The sequence below is a fragment of the Mesoplodon densirostris genome, chromosome 8 (genome assembly GCF_025265405.1).
Source record: "Mesoplodon densirostris isolate mMesDen1 chromosome 8, mMesDen1 primary haplotype, whole genome shotgun sequence".
Classification (NCBI taxonomy): Eukaryota; Metazoa; Chordata; class Mammalia; order Artiodactyla; family Ziphiidae; genus Mesoplodon; species Mesoplodon densirostris.
Genome location: NC_082668.1, coordinates 3,191,743 through 3,208,338, shown reverse-complemented (window position 1 = coordinate 3,208,338; position 16,596 = coordinate 3,191,743). Strand labels below are relative to the sequence as shown.

The 16,596-nt window shown below is 51.6% G+C and overlaps 1 protein-coding gene across 1 annotated transcript in view; it reads left to right on the top strand.

The window, feature by feature from the left end:
• The window catches only part of RAMP1 (receptor activity modifying protein 1), a 34,230-nt gene that overhangs the window by 8,350 nt on the left and 9,284 nt on the right, over window positions 1-16,596 (top strand). The window lies entirely within an intron of this gene.

The window sequence follows — 16,596 nt, the reverse complement described above, 5'->3', positions numbered from 1 at the left end:
CCGCCTCGGCGCACGGCAGCTTCGGGGTCCAAGGGACCCGGGTCCCCATGGCCAGCTCCCGGGAACCCCTCCCTGCCACGCTGGCCCCATGCTGGGCCGTGAGAGCCCTGCAGCCTGGCCTGAGCCGCGGCCCAGCGATGAGGCTGGGTCTCTGGCCTGCGAGTGGAGGAGCAGCCCAGTGAGTTCAGGGAAGGGCCCAGAAGCAGGGAGCAGGGGGCTTGCGGAGCTGCTCCTGCAGCCGTGGGCTGCGAGCCTAGCCCTCCCGTTCCAGGTGCCTGTTGGTTTAGGCCTGGTGCGCTGACCCACCACGGGGTCTTTCCTGGGCCTGCCATGATCCCCGGCCTGCTGTTGGAACAAAGGGCCTTCTTTGTGTGTCCCGTGAAAAGAGTCAAGTCAGGAAATTCTTCCCAGCTCAGCAGCAGCATTGCAACAGCTGCTTTGGTTTTGATCCCAACGGGAACTGGGAGCAGGCATCTTCCTTAACCACGGAGGTCCCTCTGGGGCAGCGGCCGTCACCCTCCTGGGGTTCCTGCTGTGCTCGGCCCATCCCTCCCGGGGCTCAGGGGGGCCCACGCCCAGGGTGCTGGGCAAGCCTCTCACTGGAGCCCTGCAGGATGCCTGGCCTGGAGGCTGGCCCACCTGCGCACCCCTCACAGCCGGGAGCTTTCGGAGCTGGGCCCGGGGCCCTCGTGGGTTGTCTGTCAAGGATCTGCCCTGATACTCACCCGTGCTCGGGCCACATGCTCGTCGGGACGACCTGGCACAGACGCCCCTCCCACACCCTCTGCCCACCTGCATGCCGGGGACCCTCCAGGTGTCCCACAGCACAGCCGCCCCCTCAGGCCCAGGAGTGTGGACAGCTGGCGGCCGATCTTGGACCTCTGGGGGCCTTCGGGAAGGGACCGTGCCAGGAACACCCCCCAGCTCACCCTGAGAAGCCAAGCCGGCTGTGCTCAGGCCTCAGTCCCGTCCCCTGGCCCAGCCTCAGCTGGGGCTCCTGCCTTCGGGGAAGAGGTGGAGACACGGCTTTCCAGAAAGGGGGGCCAAGGTCATGCAGGTGACTGAGGACAGGGCCGCGGGCCTCCCCAGCTCTTCCCTGACTCTTTGCTGCTTCATTTCACCTCCCGCTGGCTCTTCGGGTATGTGGAAGTGGGCGGGTGCCACTACTTGCTGCTGCCTGTGGGCCGTGGGGCAGGAGACCCCGGGCTCCCTGCGGCCACCCCGGGTGCGTCAGGCCCCAGCTGTGACAAGGAGGCAGCAGGTGCTCAGCTTTGCTGGGGGCAGAAGGAAGGGGCGCCCTTGGCCCCGCGCTTTCCAGGGTGGCTTCCTGAAGCCCGCACCCAGATGGCATCGCGACAGAGCCTTCGGGAATGCCAGCTCACGGGGGAGGAGTGCGCCGTGCGCCCCGAGACCCTGCAGCGCCAACACGGGCCTGTTGCTGGCGGGCCGAGGGCTCTCAGGAGGGCTGCCAGGCCCCTCCGCCCCGGCCGGGGAGCTCAGCCACAGCCGGCCTGGGGGAGAGATCCAGGGCTGGGGCGATGGAACCGATGTCGGGGACGAGGCATGCTGGAGAAGGCAGGCAGGCGCCGTCTGGGGCTTCGAGCACCCCGAGCTGGGCTCCTGGAGGTGAGGGTGAGGGGCAGGTGGGTCTCAGAAAGCTCCCAGCTGATGCGCCTGCAGGCCCACAACCAAGGAGCCCGAAGCTGGGGAGGAGGGCCCTGGCCCTCACCATCCCCACCCCCGGGGCCGCCGCGTTGACCTCAGCTTCCCTGCTTCTCCACTGCTCCCCTGGGAGAGGACGAACGCACGTCCCCAGATGCGGGGCCAACCGACCTCTGGGCCCTGGCACCCGGCCTGCCGTGACGTCTTTTTCCATCAAACCATTAACCGTCCTGTTTCACAATCTCCACAGTTTGGGTATCAAATCAGGCCAGTGTCAGAACATATAAGGTCAGAAGCAGACGACACTCAGCAGATCCCGGCCTGAGCGGAAGGACAGGCAGACGGAGCTCATCCGGTGGCCGGGCCTCCCTGCTCTGTGCTTTCACCCCCGCCTCCCACAGGAGACGCAGCTGCACCCCCTTCCCCACAGCCCGGGAAACCCAGAACCGTCCAGGCAGATGGGACTTCTCTGTCTGGGGAGCTGCGCGCACACGGAAGGGGGCAGGGCGGGCTCGTGATGGGAGATGGGGATGGGGTGTGCTCTGGTGGGCAGGGGAGGCTGGGTGGGGGGATCCTAGCAGACGTCCCTTCGTAATGCTATCTTTACCCCGGCGCTCACCCTGCCCACCCCAAGCCCGGTGACAGGGTCTCCCAGGACCCATCCACTCATCAGTCATCCAGGTGGTGGTCGTCTCCCGAGCACACTCCGAGTCCCCTGTGGGAGGGGTCTGGGAGCCAAGGCACAGCACAGCAGCCCACGCCCCAGGCATCTTTGGAGGTCACCTTTCTCCCCAGGCGTCGTACAGGACTTAAGCCCTGGACACGTATGTGCAGGGTGCCCTGCAGGACACGCTCGGGACAGGCCTTAGGTCTGCGAGCCCCCTTCTGCTCCTTGTCTTAGAAATGGAGACCGCACTTTGTTCAAAACACGCTCCTCTGGGGTAGCAGGGAAGGTGAGTTGACCCTCACTGCCAGGGCAGGGGCGGCAGCCTAGGTCAATGGCAGGAAGGCCAAACTAACATGTCCTGATATTTCCAATCCTACTTGTGTTGAGCCATTTCCAGGGTTTTGATATTATAAATGATGCTGCTATAAGAACTTTTGTACGCCGAGCCTTACTTCTTTTTTGACTAATTTCTTAAAGAATTCTTGCATGTGGGCTTGCTACAACACATGCCGTGAACATTCTGTGGTTCTTGATAGGTATGGCCCAGTCGCCCTTTTAAAGAATTTCACTAATTTACATTACCAGCAACATATGGGAAAATATGTATTTCCATATAGGTTCCTGAGTATTGAGTTTGTAGAGACTATTTTTGCAGGTTTAAATGAGATTTCCTTTTCGGTTTCAATTTGCCCATCTTTGGCTCTTAGTAGGACTGAGCTGTTCTCCCTCAGTTGTTTGCAATTTGCTTTTTCTCAGACGCAGATTATCTGACCTTAACCTTTGCTATTTATACTTGAGTCATCGGGTATATTTTTTTCTTTTTCTTTTTCTTTTTTTTTTTTTTTTTTTGCAATACGCAAGCCTCTCACCGTTGTGGCCCCTCCCGTTGCAGAGCACAGGCTCCAGACGCGCAGGCCCAGCGGTCATGGCTCACGGGCCCAGCCGCTCCGCGGCATGTGGGATCTTCCCGGACCGGGGCACGAACCCGTGTCCCCTGCATCGACAGGCAGACTCTCAACAACTGCACCACCAGGGAAGCCCCCACTGGGGGTATTTTTAATTTGCTTTTACAAATTCTTGACTATGGTAGAGATTAGCTCTCTGTCATTTTGTTCTAAATATTTTCTCTTCATGTTTCATTTGTGTTTATTCTGGTGATGTTTATTTTCTATGTTTTAGTTAGTTATTTGGTTAAACACATGTGCCCCTACTCTCTCCTCAGAGCTCTGTGATTTTGGCGGGGTCCTATCTGTTCCACAAATTCAGTTGAGTCACGTGGCCACACATTATGTTCTGTTTCTATTTAGTTGTTCTGTATTTTGAAATAATGTTTATCTTCTTAACACAGTGGGTAGTTACATTAGGCATGAATTAAAGTTTATATCCTTCCTATCTCGATTATCCTAACATAATTTGTTAAATAGTTTTTCCTACCTCAGTCGTTCGGTTCTTCTTAGTTTAACATATTTAATACCTTCTTGTAGAGTCTATTTCAGTTAATTAGAGTCTATTTCAGTTAATTTTTACCTATGTTTTGGGGGCATATTCCACCACTTAAATTATCATGGCTTTATGATATTTTCTACAATTTAGAAGAGCTCCTCCGAGACTAGTGTGTTCATTTTTGTTATATTTCACATTGTGTTGTGCTCTCTTTGATATATTTTCCACCTATTTTTCTGAAACAACTGGAGAACCATTTTGCCAAATTCCATAAAAAGTCCTATTGAGATCCTAATTGAGACGGCCAGTATCAGTCAACTCAGGAAGCATCATCTGTTTGCAAGAGTCCTTCCCATGGGGAGCCCTGAAGCCCCCCAGGCGTCCTGAGGATTGGCAGCTGGCCTAGTTGGATTGACCACTTGTTACCTTTGGGTGCTGTCTTTTAGCAATTAGTACAAAAAACAAGTGTGGGGGAAAAAAAGTGTGGAGCTCCGATAGGACCCATCTGGGCACGAATCCTGCTGATTCTTTCACTGCTTAAACTTTCTGGGGGCCTCTGTTTTCTCCCCAGTGAAAATAGTGCAATCGCATTTTCTTTTTCTTTATTTTTTTGGCTGTGCCGCACGGCACGTGGGATCTCAATTCCCGGACCAGGGATGGAACCGGCCCATCCCTGCAATGGAAGCACGGAGTCCTAACCACTGGACCTCCGGGGAAGTCCCATAATGGCATTTTCTTGATTGACAGTTTCTGATTTCCCTCTGTTCGAGTTTCCTTAATCGGGTTTTAGGATTAGACTCCTATTGGCCTAATGGAATATATGTGTTTAGCTGACGACTGGGGTCAAGGGTAGGAAATAACGTGCCCCGAGAACTATTCGTTCCTCGGAAGTTTGAATGAATTCATCATCGAAGCCATCAGCTCTGGGTGGTTTGGGGAGTTCCTTTCTCCAGTTTCTTCCTCCACTATTGATTAATTTTGGCTGTTTCTTATTTCCTATTTGTATTTCAGCTATATTTATTTGGACCATATCCTCCAGATTTCTCACTAAAACACAAGGATGCATAGTATCCCCTTAAATGTTTACTATCCTCTGTATCCAAGTTTTGTTTTATCTTCGTGTTTCTCTCCCCCTTTTTTCCTTTGGGTAGATGCCACCTCACTCATCAAAGGGAAAATCAGGAGGCCCACTTTCTCATTAATTGTGCCCATTTTTATAGTCTTTAGAGAATAGGCTAGGTTTTATGTAACAATGTCTTTTTTTAATTTTTGGCATTAACTCAGCATTCACTCTCGCCTCTTTTAAAAAATATGTACTTTTTTCCTAAGATATCATTTAGATGCTTAGTTCCTCATTTTTTCTCACTTTTTAAAACATAATAAAGGCATTTAAACCTGTGATGTTTCTTCCTAAGGACCTCCTTCATCACTTTCTGTAGATTTTGATATGTCTGTTTTTCCATCCTTTTTTCTTAATAGGTATTATCTTCTTAACATTTTTCTTCAGACAGCTTTTTCTTTTCTTTTTCTTTTTATAAAAATTTTTATTGGATTATAGCTGATTTACAATGTTGTGTTAGTTTCAGGTGTACAGCAAAGTGAATCAGTTATACATATACATATATCCACTCTTTTTTAGATTATTTTCCCATATAGGTCATTACAAAGTACTGAGTAGAGTTCCCTGTGCTGTACAGTAAGTCCTTACTAATTATCCACTTTATATATCGTAGTGTGTAAATGTCAATCCCAATCTCCCAATTTGTCCCTCCCCCCTCCCCCTTATTACCTGGTAACCATAAGTTTGTTTTCTACATCTGTGACTCTATTTCTGTTTTGTAAATAAGTTCATTTGTGTCATTTTTTTAGATTCCACATATAAGCAATATCATATGATATTTGTCTGTCTGACTTACTTCACTCAGTGTGACAATCTCTAGATCCATCCATGTTGCTGCACATGGCATCATTTCATTCTTTTTTATGGCTGAGTAATGTTGCATTGCATATATATACCACATCTTCTTTATCCACTCTTCTGTCGATGGACATTTAGGTTGCTTCCATGTCTTGGCCATTGTATAAAGTGCTGCAATGAACACTGGGGTGCACGTATCTTTTCAAATTATAGTTTTTCCAGATATAAGCCCAGGAGTGGGATTGCTGGATTACGTGGTAATTCTATATTTAGTTTTTTAAGGAACCTCCATACTGTTCTTCATAATGGTTGTATCAGTTTACATTCCCGCCAACAGTGCAAGAGGGTTCCCTTTTCTCCACACCCTCTCCAGCATTTATTGTTTGTAGATTTTTTGATGATGGCCATTCTGACCTGTGTGATGTGATACCTCATTGCAGTTTTGATTTGTATTTCTCTAATAATTAGTGATGTTGAGCATCTTTTCATGTGCTTTTTGGCCATCTGTGCGTCTTCTTTGGAGAAATGTCTGTTTAGATCTTCTGCCCATTTTTTGATTGGGTTGTTTGTTTTTTTTGATATTGAGCTGAATGAGCTCTTTGTATACTTTGGAGATTAAACCTTGTTGGTCCCTTCATTTGGAAATATTTTCTCCCATTGTGAGGGTTGTCTTTTTGTTTTGTTTACAGCTTTTTCTTTAGGCAAGTGCATTTTCTTTCTTTTATTTTTTGAATTTTATTTATTTTTTATACAGCAGGTTCTTATTAGTTATCTATGTCATACATATTACTGTATACATGTCAATCCCAATCTCCCAATTCATCCCACCACCACCCCACCACCACTTTCCCCCCTTGGTGTCCATACATTTGTTCTCTGCATCTGTGTCTCTATTTCTAGGCAAGTGTATTTTAATTCTCATATTTTTTATTTCTATTTGGTTCTTAATCTCTTCTTGATGTAGTGAGAGAACATAGCTCAAATCATTTCTGCTCTTGTATTTTTATTGAGATTTTCTTTGAGATCTGGTATATGACGACCTTCTGTGAACATACCATGAATACTCAAAAATGAAGCATATTCTTTTCATTCTGTTTAATTCCCACCAAAACAATCATTAATTCTGCATTGTTGTGTTATCCAGCCCTTTGTGTGTTTCTGAATTTTTTATGTGCTTGATGATGATTTGATTCTTCCATTCTAATCATATTGTTATTGTTTCTATTTTATTTTTCTAGCGGGTCTTATGTCTATATTTCGCTCTGTTTTTATAACATTGAGATTCCATGTTATTATGCGCCTGATGTCAACCATGAAATATCATTATATGTCTCCTCATCATACTTAATAGTTTTTGCTTTAATGATCTTTGGCTTCATATTAACATCAAAACCCTAGTATTTCAACTGCTTGAAGTTTACCAGTAGCTCTTCTCAGGCTTCCAGTCTAATTCTGTTTTTATTATCTCACTTGCAGACAGCTTATTGCTGACTTTTATTTTTTCCATCTGGAGAGTGACAAGCCTTGAAGCAAAGAAAATTACATCATACTTGTCCTTTTTGTTCTATTTTCAGGCACTCCATTTTTTGTTGCTGATTTTTTCCTCTTCTCCCTATTGTTGAAACATTATGTATTTTCTTTTACCTTTTAAATGAGGTGGAAATATTGGCAAGCTACTTTTCACTCAACCAGCCATGAAATGTGAAACACAGATGTTCTTATTCCTGTATTGATTTTCTTACATTATCAAACAACATACTTTGGCTTCTACTTGATGAAAGAGCAGGAGTCTCTGGGGTTTTGGCTTCCTCCATATCTGTCTGTCTATCTGTCCATCTATCTATCTATCCATCTATCTACTTATCTATCTACCCCTCTATCCATCTATTCCTCTATCCATCTATCCCTCTATCTACTTATCTGTATCCATCTACCTACCTACCTACCTACCTACCTATCCTATCTATCTATCTATCTACCTCTGTCTACCTACCTACCTGACTATCTATCCATCCTTCGGTCCATCTATCTGTCTGTCTACCTATCTCTTCCTCTCTGCCTCTCCTCATAGATTTCAGCTAATGTTCTAAAACCTACTTCTTTCTCTCTGCCCTCTCTTTCGGTTTTTTTTGTACTCTTTGTTGTTCTGAGTTTTATCAGTAATAACTGTTGATCTGACAGGGCTCTTGGTTACTTATCTGTGCAAATAGACTGTTAACTCAAACATGTCATTATTTTTAACATCATCCTTCCCTTTCACATACCTCTTTTCAATTCAGGCAACTATTTGAAGTAGATCCTAGAACTAAGCCATGTAATTAGTACATTCTCAGACCTCAGAAATTTCCAAGGAGCTTTTCGCTGGCTTTGTACTCGAGTGAGAGCTTGACAGGATAATAAACCTACGATGAACAGCCTTGTTTTCTGAAGTTCATGTAGCTGTTGTCCCATTGTCTCTGGGTTTTCATTATGTTATCAGAGAAGGCAGAAGAGATTTTGGTTTGTCTTCTTTTTTCGGGCGTGGTTGCTCCTGGGTTGCTAGAACTATGGGACCAGGAGCAGACGGCAGAGGCGTAGGGCAGGGACACAGGACGTGTGCCTGGAGCCTTCAGGGCTGTGTCAGGGCTGCCTGGGGACAGCTCTCAAGACACATGTCCTCATACCCTGGCAGCCAGGACCACTGGGGCCATGAGTCGATGGGCAGCACCAGTGCCTGACACGCCCTCTCCAGCTGGTCCCAGAGCAGGTGGGGGAGTTTTGAGACCTCTTCCCAGAAGCCAGGGCGGTCCACGGGGTCCCTGTGACACTTACTTCCATGTGGCTTCATCCTCCTGGTGCTCTGGGGCTGCTCATGGTCCAAGCTTGTGTCCCAGCGTGATTTGGGGTCACGAAGAAGCCCCTGAGGATGACTGGGAGCTTTGCCCTTGCTTGGGGTGACAGTGGCTTGCCCTCCTGCACGGGCACGTGTTCCTGGGGAGGTGGGACAGAGTGTCCCCAGGCCAGGGGGCCAGGGGTGGCCTGCTCCTCCCCTACTTGGTTATGGTTCTTCTCCTTTAAAAAGTCAGGTGAGAGCACCTTGGTGCCGTGAAGGGGTTCAGAACCAGATACTTAAGCCGGCTCAGCAGCTATTGGCTGAGGACTGAGCAGCAGCGGGGGACTCGGGGGGCAGGCTCCCTTTCCTGGAGCCACAGCCCTGGGGGTTTAGGCTTCAGGACCTGGACACACCTCCTCCCAGCACCCTGGCTGCTGGGGAGCCCCTCACGCTCCCTCGGGGTGAACCCCAGCAGTAGGAAGGGATGGCCCCCAGCTCCAACCCCCCACTGGGTGTCAAGGCCGCTCTGCAGGAACCTGGTGAGAGGTCACCCTGCCAGCCGGCATGGCCTTCTGCCCAGGGCGAGGATAGGACAAGAAGCTGTCAGGGTACAGAGAAGCCACAGCCACTGTCCCCTGTCCTGGTGGCACAGTGACCTGGCCTGGGATAGTGCCACCCTGCCCGGAGGCCATCTTCATGGGGCCCTGGGGGATTCAGGCTGCCGTGCTGTGCCAGCGTGACCGCTGATGCTACCATGCGTGCTTTCCTGGAAGCAGCCCAGGGTGGGGCATTTCTTTGTGTTCCCCTCCCGCCAGCCTGGCATCTGCACACCTGACCAGACAGACGGGCCGTTTCACGTTTCCTGACAGCGTGTCCCATGCCAGGCCCATACGGAGTTCCACGTGAATGTTTCACCTGCTGGCAGGTCTCAGTGGCTCCATCGAGTTAGGAGAGGCCACTCTCCCTTCCTTCCCCCCCTTGCAATGCCCACTTGGGGCCGGACCGGGAGACAAATGGTGCCTGCCCTCAGGGGGCCTTCCTTCAGAGACAGAGACTCCTCCACAGCTGTGAGGTCAGGGGTGGCCAGGTACCCGTGTGCGGGGCATGGTGGGCACCTCAGTGGGGGCTTCTTAGCCTCATGACTGCCTCCTACTTGGGGAGGAGGGGAGACTCACACCCCCTTGCTGTGAGCCCGGGACCACTGTATCCATTTTAAAGGTGGAAGCACCGAGGCTCAGTACTCAAAGTCCACCACTGGTCGCTGTTCCGTGGTGTAGAATGTTCCACAGCCCTTCCCCGACACTCAGTATTGCCCTGAGCTCCGAGCAAGGGGAGGTGGGGCAGGAGGGGCACAGAGGGAAGGGGGCCACCTGGACAGAGGCAGCGAGCTAGTGGGATGTGTGGGTGGGTCCTTCAAGGCTTTGGGAAGCTCTCGGGGGTCCCAGGAGAATCCAGTGCATCAGGGAGACGAAGGGCCTCTTGGGCAGGGCAGGCAGAGAGCAGTGCTCCACACGGCCCTGGGGGCAGGGCCGAGGGGGGACTGGAGCAGAAAGCCCTGCCCTCCAGCCGCCAGCGTTGCTTCACAAGGATAATGTCCCCGGGGTGTTAGTATCCAAATATAGCGCCCGGCTGTCCTGCCTAATGCAGGCACCTGGACACGTGTGTTCACCCCTGTCCTGGTGAGGGTGGGAGCCCTGAGGCCCTGGCAGGCCCGGGTGCGGCTGGCCGGTGACTTCACCTTGCGAGACCCGGGTGTCCGCCCAGGGGTCCCAGGAGATCCCAGGGTTGCAGCGGGTCAGGGGAGTCACGTGTGGCCGGGCCCACAGTGGGCATAGCCCCCAGCATTCTCAGAGCCCAGGGCAGGATCACTGCGGGCTCAGTCTCGCCCCACCTGCCAGGCCTCGGAGGACACCCACTGAATTTCAAAACTGCGGCTTCGTCTCCACGAGCCTGGAGCCTGGTTCCTGCGGCGGCCTGTTCTCCGAGGAGGCATCGTGCCCCGCCATCCGTGGAGAGCCTGGCTTGGCAGCTCCTAGGCTGTGCCTGGTGCCTGAGCAAGCTGCGTGCAGAGCCAGGGATGGATTTAGAGACCTCTCACTTCCTGCCGGCCTAAGCAGAGGTGCCCAGATTCCTTCCTGCCCGGAGCGGGGCCCACAGAACAGGCGCAGCGGAGGAGGCCGAGGAGGCCAGGATGCCCCCTCCCCAGGAGGGGCTTCAGCGGGGAGCAGGGGACAGCGGCCTACGTGGGGGAGCCACGCAGAGCCGAGGCAGGCCCCGGGGCCACCACCTCGCTGCCACCTGGGGCCCGTCACTCGGCCCCACCCCCCAGCTCCCCGGTCTGTAAGTGGGGGAGCAGCTGTGAGGGGTCTCCACGTAAATAGCCGTAGTGTGTCCTGTCCTCTGGACGGCAGAGGGCCAGGCCTTCCGCTGTCACGGGGGTGTGGCATGTTGCCATCAGGGGTAACGGCCGGCTGTGGGGAGTATGTGGGCTGTGTACCCCAGCCTGAGCGGGTCCCCGTTCTGCATGCCCACAGCTCCCTCTTATTTACGGGGCGTCCATCGCCCGGGGGGTGAGAACAGGGCCTGGCCCGTCCCAGGGCCCAGCGTGCACGTGTTCCCAGCAGGAGCCCAGAACCCCCTGTGGATGTCCGACCAGCCCCACAACTGCAGTAGGGCGTCTGGAGACGCGGAAGGGTGAGCTCCACCCGCCCCGTCCGGGCACCTGCCTCGCTCGGTCTCTGCAGCCTTGGGTCCCTAGGACCTGATCTCCCAGCCCGGTGCCCGGCAGCCCCTTCGCCCCCTGTGGGCCTTCCTGCTCCTCCCCCGCGGGTGCGTCTCGCAGGCTGGGCCCGGCTGAGGACGCCTGGGGGCCAGCAAGGAGCTGGTGCTCTGTCTGCAGACCCTGGAGAGGGAACAGGCGCCGTGGCCTGACCAGGGCCAAGCTCAGGACACCAGAGCTGGATCACGAGCTGCCCCGTGCGGTGGCAAAGCTCTGGGTTATCACCAAACTCTGTTGAAATCTTCCAGAAACATAGGAAAACACTGGCATCCTCAGTTGAAGGCAGTTGCCTTGGTTGGGCGCTTCTCCCTACGGGGGTCGGGGAGTGGGGACCACTCCCACATGCATTGGTTCCCTGGCCTCCATCTCAGCCCTGGGCTGTCTGCCCAGATGGAGATACCACAGCTCAGAGACCCTGAGTCTCTTGCCCAAGGACACACAGCAGCTTCACAGGGCAGCTAGCCAAGGTAGAGGCTGAAATCCAGCTTGTGCTCCTCTGCCCAAGCCACGCGCCCTGCCTGGAGGAGGGGGCACCCTTCCCACTCCACACAGGGCCCCACACGGCCCCTCCCACAGCCCAGCCCCCATGTGACTGCCCTCGCTGCTTCCAGGTGGCCCTGCCTACGGGTCTGGAGGCTGAGCTGAAGAATCTGCTCAGGGCGTTCCCCTGCTCCTTCCCCAAGATGCGCCTCCAGCATATGGCATCTGAGGGTCCGGTTGTGTGCCTGCCATGGGAACACTGACAGCTCTGAATGTAGGGGCTGCAGCCTGTGCTTCTGAGAGGTGTGTGTACTGGGGGCCTTGGACTCCCCACGGCAGACCCCATATCCAGGCAGGAACCCCAGATGCCCCCAGGGCTCCTCTGCCCACATTGGGGCCCCAGGGCAGCCTAGGCTGGAAGGGACGGTGACCCCCAACACCCCCTCCCTCCCAGCCCGGGCTCGGGGAACAAGGGCTCCGAGTGGCTCCTGGAGTTGCAGACACATCATCCGTTGACCATCGTGCACTGAGCCTTACGGTGCGCCTGTCCCGGGGCCCGGAGTACAGCAGGGAGCTGAGCTCTGCCCTCCCTGAGGTCTCAGTCTGGGGAGGACGGACAGCAAGGGGGCAGCTGCAGCGTGAGCAGAGGGATGGGCGAGAACGGGCGGGGGTGGGGGGAGCCGCGGGGCGCAGAGGTGACGTTCAGGAGGGGGATCCCCAAAGTACTGGGCTGGAGGTTGGAGAACGGGGTGTCCGCAGGCGGGGGTGGGAGGACGGGACAGCGGCGAGAGGACTCTCCCGCCTCCCTGCTGTAGAAGCAGGGCTGGGAGAACCACACCCCTCCGGAAGAGGAGGCGTGAAATCCCATCCGGCCTGAGGGTCAGGGAGCAGGTCATTCCTAAGCGGGCCCTGAGAAGCAGCCAGAAACAAGACCGTGTGAGAGGAGACAGGCTCGGACTCCTCCGTGTCTGCAGGGTGGGGGGGGGCCGGGGGGGGGCAGGTGGAGAAGGAATCCGTTCTAGGGGAAACGAGGACTGGGGTGAAGTGCCTTTGGGAGCCCTGGGTTCCCGAGGCCCCTCAGGGCCTGTCTGTACTGCGTGAGGGGGGACCCCTCTGTGCAGCACCTCCCAAACTCCACTGACACATTTTCCTTGGTGGAACGTCTCAGGGGTAGGACAGCCAGGCTGGCTCCAGGCCAGGAGAAGAGAGACTGAAAGAGCGAAAGACAGAAGAGGTGAAGCCAAAGGCCCTGGGTGGGCGGGGACATGGCGAGGATGGGGCCAAAGAGAGCTTGTTCAACAGTGGGGTCCCACCGTCTTCCCCGACCACCTTGCTTCCACCATTGTTCAGCTGATGGTGCCTCCAGGTGGGCTGGGGGTGTTTCCGGGGGGATTGTCATCTCCTACCCAGCGGAGAAAAAACCAGCCCTTTTCCATTCGTCTTCCTCTTCTTGCCTTGGAAACCCCCCTCCAAGGTTCTTTTTTCTCCACTTTATTCGTATCGTTCATTTTCCGAGAGGATGGCGTCAGCCCACCTCGCTCAGCAAGTGCCCGCAGTCGGGGTGGTACAGTTTAGCCAGGGAGCTGGTCACGAAGATGGGAGATGGCATTTACCTCCGCCATTCAGCAGGCTTTGTATGAAGCCTCTAGTGTTTTGTTCATTTACTGATCCGAGAGTCTCAGTGGACACCTCCTAGTGTGGGCTCACCAATGCTCATTCCTACACAGGGGTGGAGCTGGCAATTCCCAGGGAGAACGGGTGGCCCAGATGCCAGGAGTCCCTGTTCTACAGCATAGTCAGAACCTTGGAAACAGTCCTCTGCAAGTGTGAGTTTGCACGCTGTGGTCACACTGATTTCAAAACGTTCCTGGTGAGGTGTTGTCCTGTAGGTCAGCCCTGGGCTGGCAGAAATGCATGACAACTCCTGTCACTTGGTCTCATTGGACTTCCCCAGCTCGATGGGACCTCTCTGATCTGCCTGGTTTAGGAAGGGCTTCATTGTACAGACCCCCACTTCAAGTCCCAGAGGTGCAAGTGAGCTCCAGGTGCAGCGCCGGCTTGGGTCCTGCCGGCCCAGCACGCGTTCCCAGACGACAACAGGGTTGGAAGTGAAATGTTTTGAATCAAACCATTAACAGGACTTCCTTATATGCTCCCCGCAGCGTCAAGAAAAACAAAAGATGCCCTGTCCTGCACTGCCTCCGGGCAGCTCCCGTGTGCCCACCGTGGGTTGTGGGAAAAGTACCCCACGTGGGCTTGGTTACCCACCCTGAAGGCCACTCGGCCCTCCTGTCTGTGGTCAGAGGCCCTTTGCAGAGATGAGCTGGCGGGCAGGCTCGCTCCGAGCCTGACATAGGCCAGGCCCCTCTGTGGCTTTCTGTCACCAGAGGAAGTGGCCCCATGCGCGGGCAGCCCCTCCCCGCTTTGGAAGGGCTCTGCGGTGACTATTTATGAAGCCTTGGCTGGGAGCCCTGACACCAAAGGTGGAAACCACAAGGGAGAAGACAGACCTGGCCACCTAAAATTTAAATAAATGGATTCCTGACTGTGACGAAAATGCCTCAGTAGCAAATGTGGTGTTTGCTATTGGCTTGAGAGAGATTTTTTTTGATCCCATTAAGAAGAACTTCTTTGTGCTTTACAAGGTTGGGGTTTTTTTTAATCAGAAACGAATGTTCAGTTTTATCAAATGCCTTCTCAAAGTGTATTGAAATGATTATATGTTATTTTCCTTTGACAAATCGAAGTGTGATTTTATCGTAATAGTATTAAAGCATTCCTGAAATAAACCTACTTTATTCTATTGTATATGGCTAGCTTAAAATTGCTAGCCGTTTAAATAAGACTTCTATGTCTATTTATAAGTGAAAGTGAACATGTGTTGCTTGTTCCTGAGTGTTCTGAGGCACATGGGCAGGCCATCGTAAGAGGTTTGGGATCAGGATTTTGTTAACTTTTTCAAAGAACTGGGAAGCTTGACATCTTTTTCTGTGATCTTAAGAATTTTTTTTTAACATCTTTATTGGAGTATAATTGCTTTACAATGGTGTGTTAGTTTCTGCTGTATAACAAAGTGAATCAGTTATACATATACATATTCATATATCGCCATATCCCCTCCCTCTTGCGTCTCCCTCCCACCCTCCCTATCCCACCCCTCTAGGTGGTCACAAAGCACCGAGCTGATCTCCCTGTGCTATGCAGCTGCTTCCCACTAGCTATCTATTTTACGTTTGGTAGTGTATATATGTCCATGCCACTCTCACACTTTGTCCCAGCTTACCCTTCCCCCTCCCTGTGTCCTCAAGTCCGTTCTCTACATCTGGGTCTTTATTCCTTTCCTGCCCCTAGGTGTGATCTTAAGAATTTGAAAGAACTACCTGGGCCTAGCACCTTTTGTGAAAGTAATTCTTTAACAACTTTTTCTGTTTTTTCTTCTCAGATTTTCTACTTTTTAAACCAAGACTTGATAATTTATTGTTTCCCCAAAAGGCATCCCAATTCATCAAGGATTTTCCAATTTTTTTCTTTGTTTGTTTTTTGCGGTACGAGTGCCTCTCCCTGTTGTGGCCTCTCCCGTTGCGGAGCACAGCCTCCGGACGCGCAGGCTCAGCGGCCATGGCTCACGGGCCCAGCCGCTCCGCGCGCGGCATGTGGGATCTTCCGGGACCGGGGCACGAACCTGTGTCCCCTGCAGCAGCAGGCAGACTCTCAACCACTGCGCCACCAGGGAAGCCCTCCAATTTTTAACATACATGTTTCGCATGTTAATCTCATACTTTTTCTAATCTTTTATCTGAGGTTTTGTACAGTGGTGTTTTCTCTGCTTTTTTTCTGGATTAGACTATCCAGAAATGTGATTTCATTGTAGCTATTTTTCTAAAGAATCAACTGTTGAATTTACTTTTTCATTTTTACGTTTTTTAAAATATCAATAAATATTAGTTTTTAATAATTATTAATGCATTTAAATTATTTGCCCTTTGGAGAGATTTATTTTGTTGTTCTTTTTTTAAATGTCTTTATTTGGATTCTTCATTTATTTTCATTTTGGTTAGTAATAAGATAATTTATAGCTGCAGATTTTTCTCAGAATTCAGTTTTGCCTATATTTCACTGATTTTCACGTGCAGTATTTTCATTATTTTTTCTTAACAGCCCATCATTGAATTTTTAAATCTTTGTTTCACCTAAAATTATATGAGTGATCTTCCATTTCTAGGGATTCCATTTTTTAAAATTTATCCTTTTCTTACTAATTTCCAGTTTCTAATATTATAGTCAAAGAATACTGACTTAAAATCTCCACGTTGAGAATTTGTCAAGTTTTTCTTTGAGCCTAAATAGGATCCAGGGACTTTTGAAAAGATTGTTGATTCTCTGTAGGATAGAAGCTTCATCATATAGTCACTGAGTCAGGTTTATTAACTTTATTTTTCATTTTTATACTAGTTTCTATTCACCTAACCTGAAGATTTTGTTGAGTCCGTCGCAATTACTCACAGTGTGATTACTCACAGCGGTAGGCTGTCTGCGTCCTATGAAGCTACGACAACACCCTTCTCAGTGTGAAACACCCCCTCTTCCCGTTCACTGTCTTTTGCGCTGGAACGTGCTGTGTTTGCTAAGACCACCACTCCTGCTGTCCTACTCACACCTCCAGGCAGATCTGTCTCATTCTCTCCCTTCTGCCTTTTGTTTCTCTTGCCTTTGAGATGACTGCTGTGAACAGGATGAGTGGGGCTTTTTTTCCTCCACTCTCTCTGCCCTCATGGTGTTTGCAGTCAAGTTGTTGAGACCAACAGTGAGTGAATAATCAAGAGTTAAAGTACAGG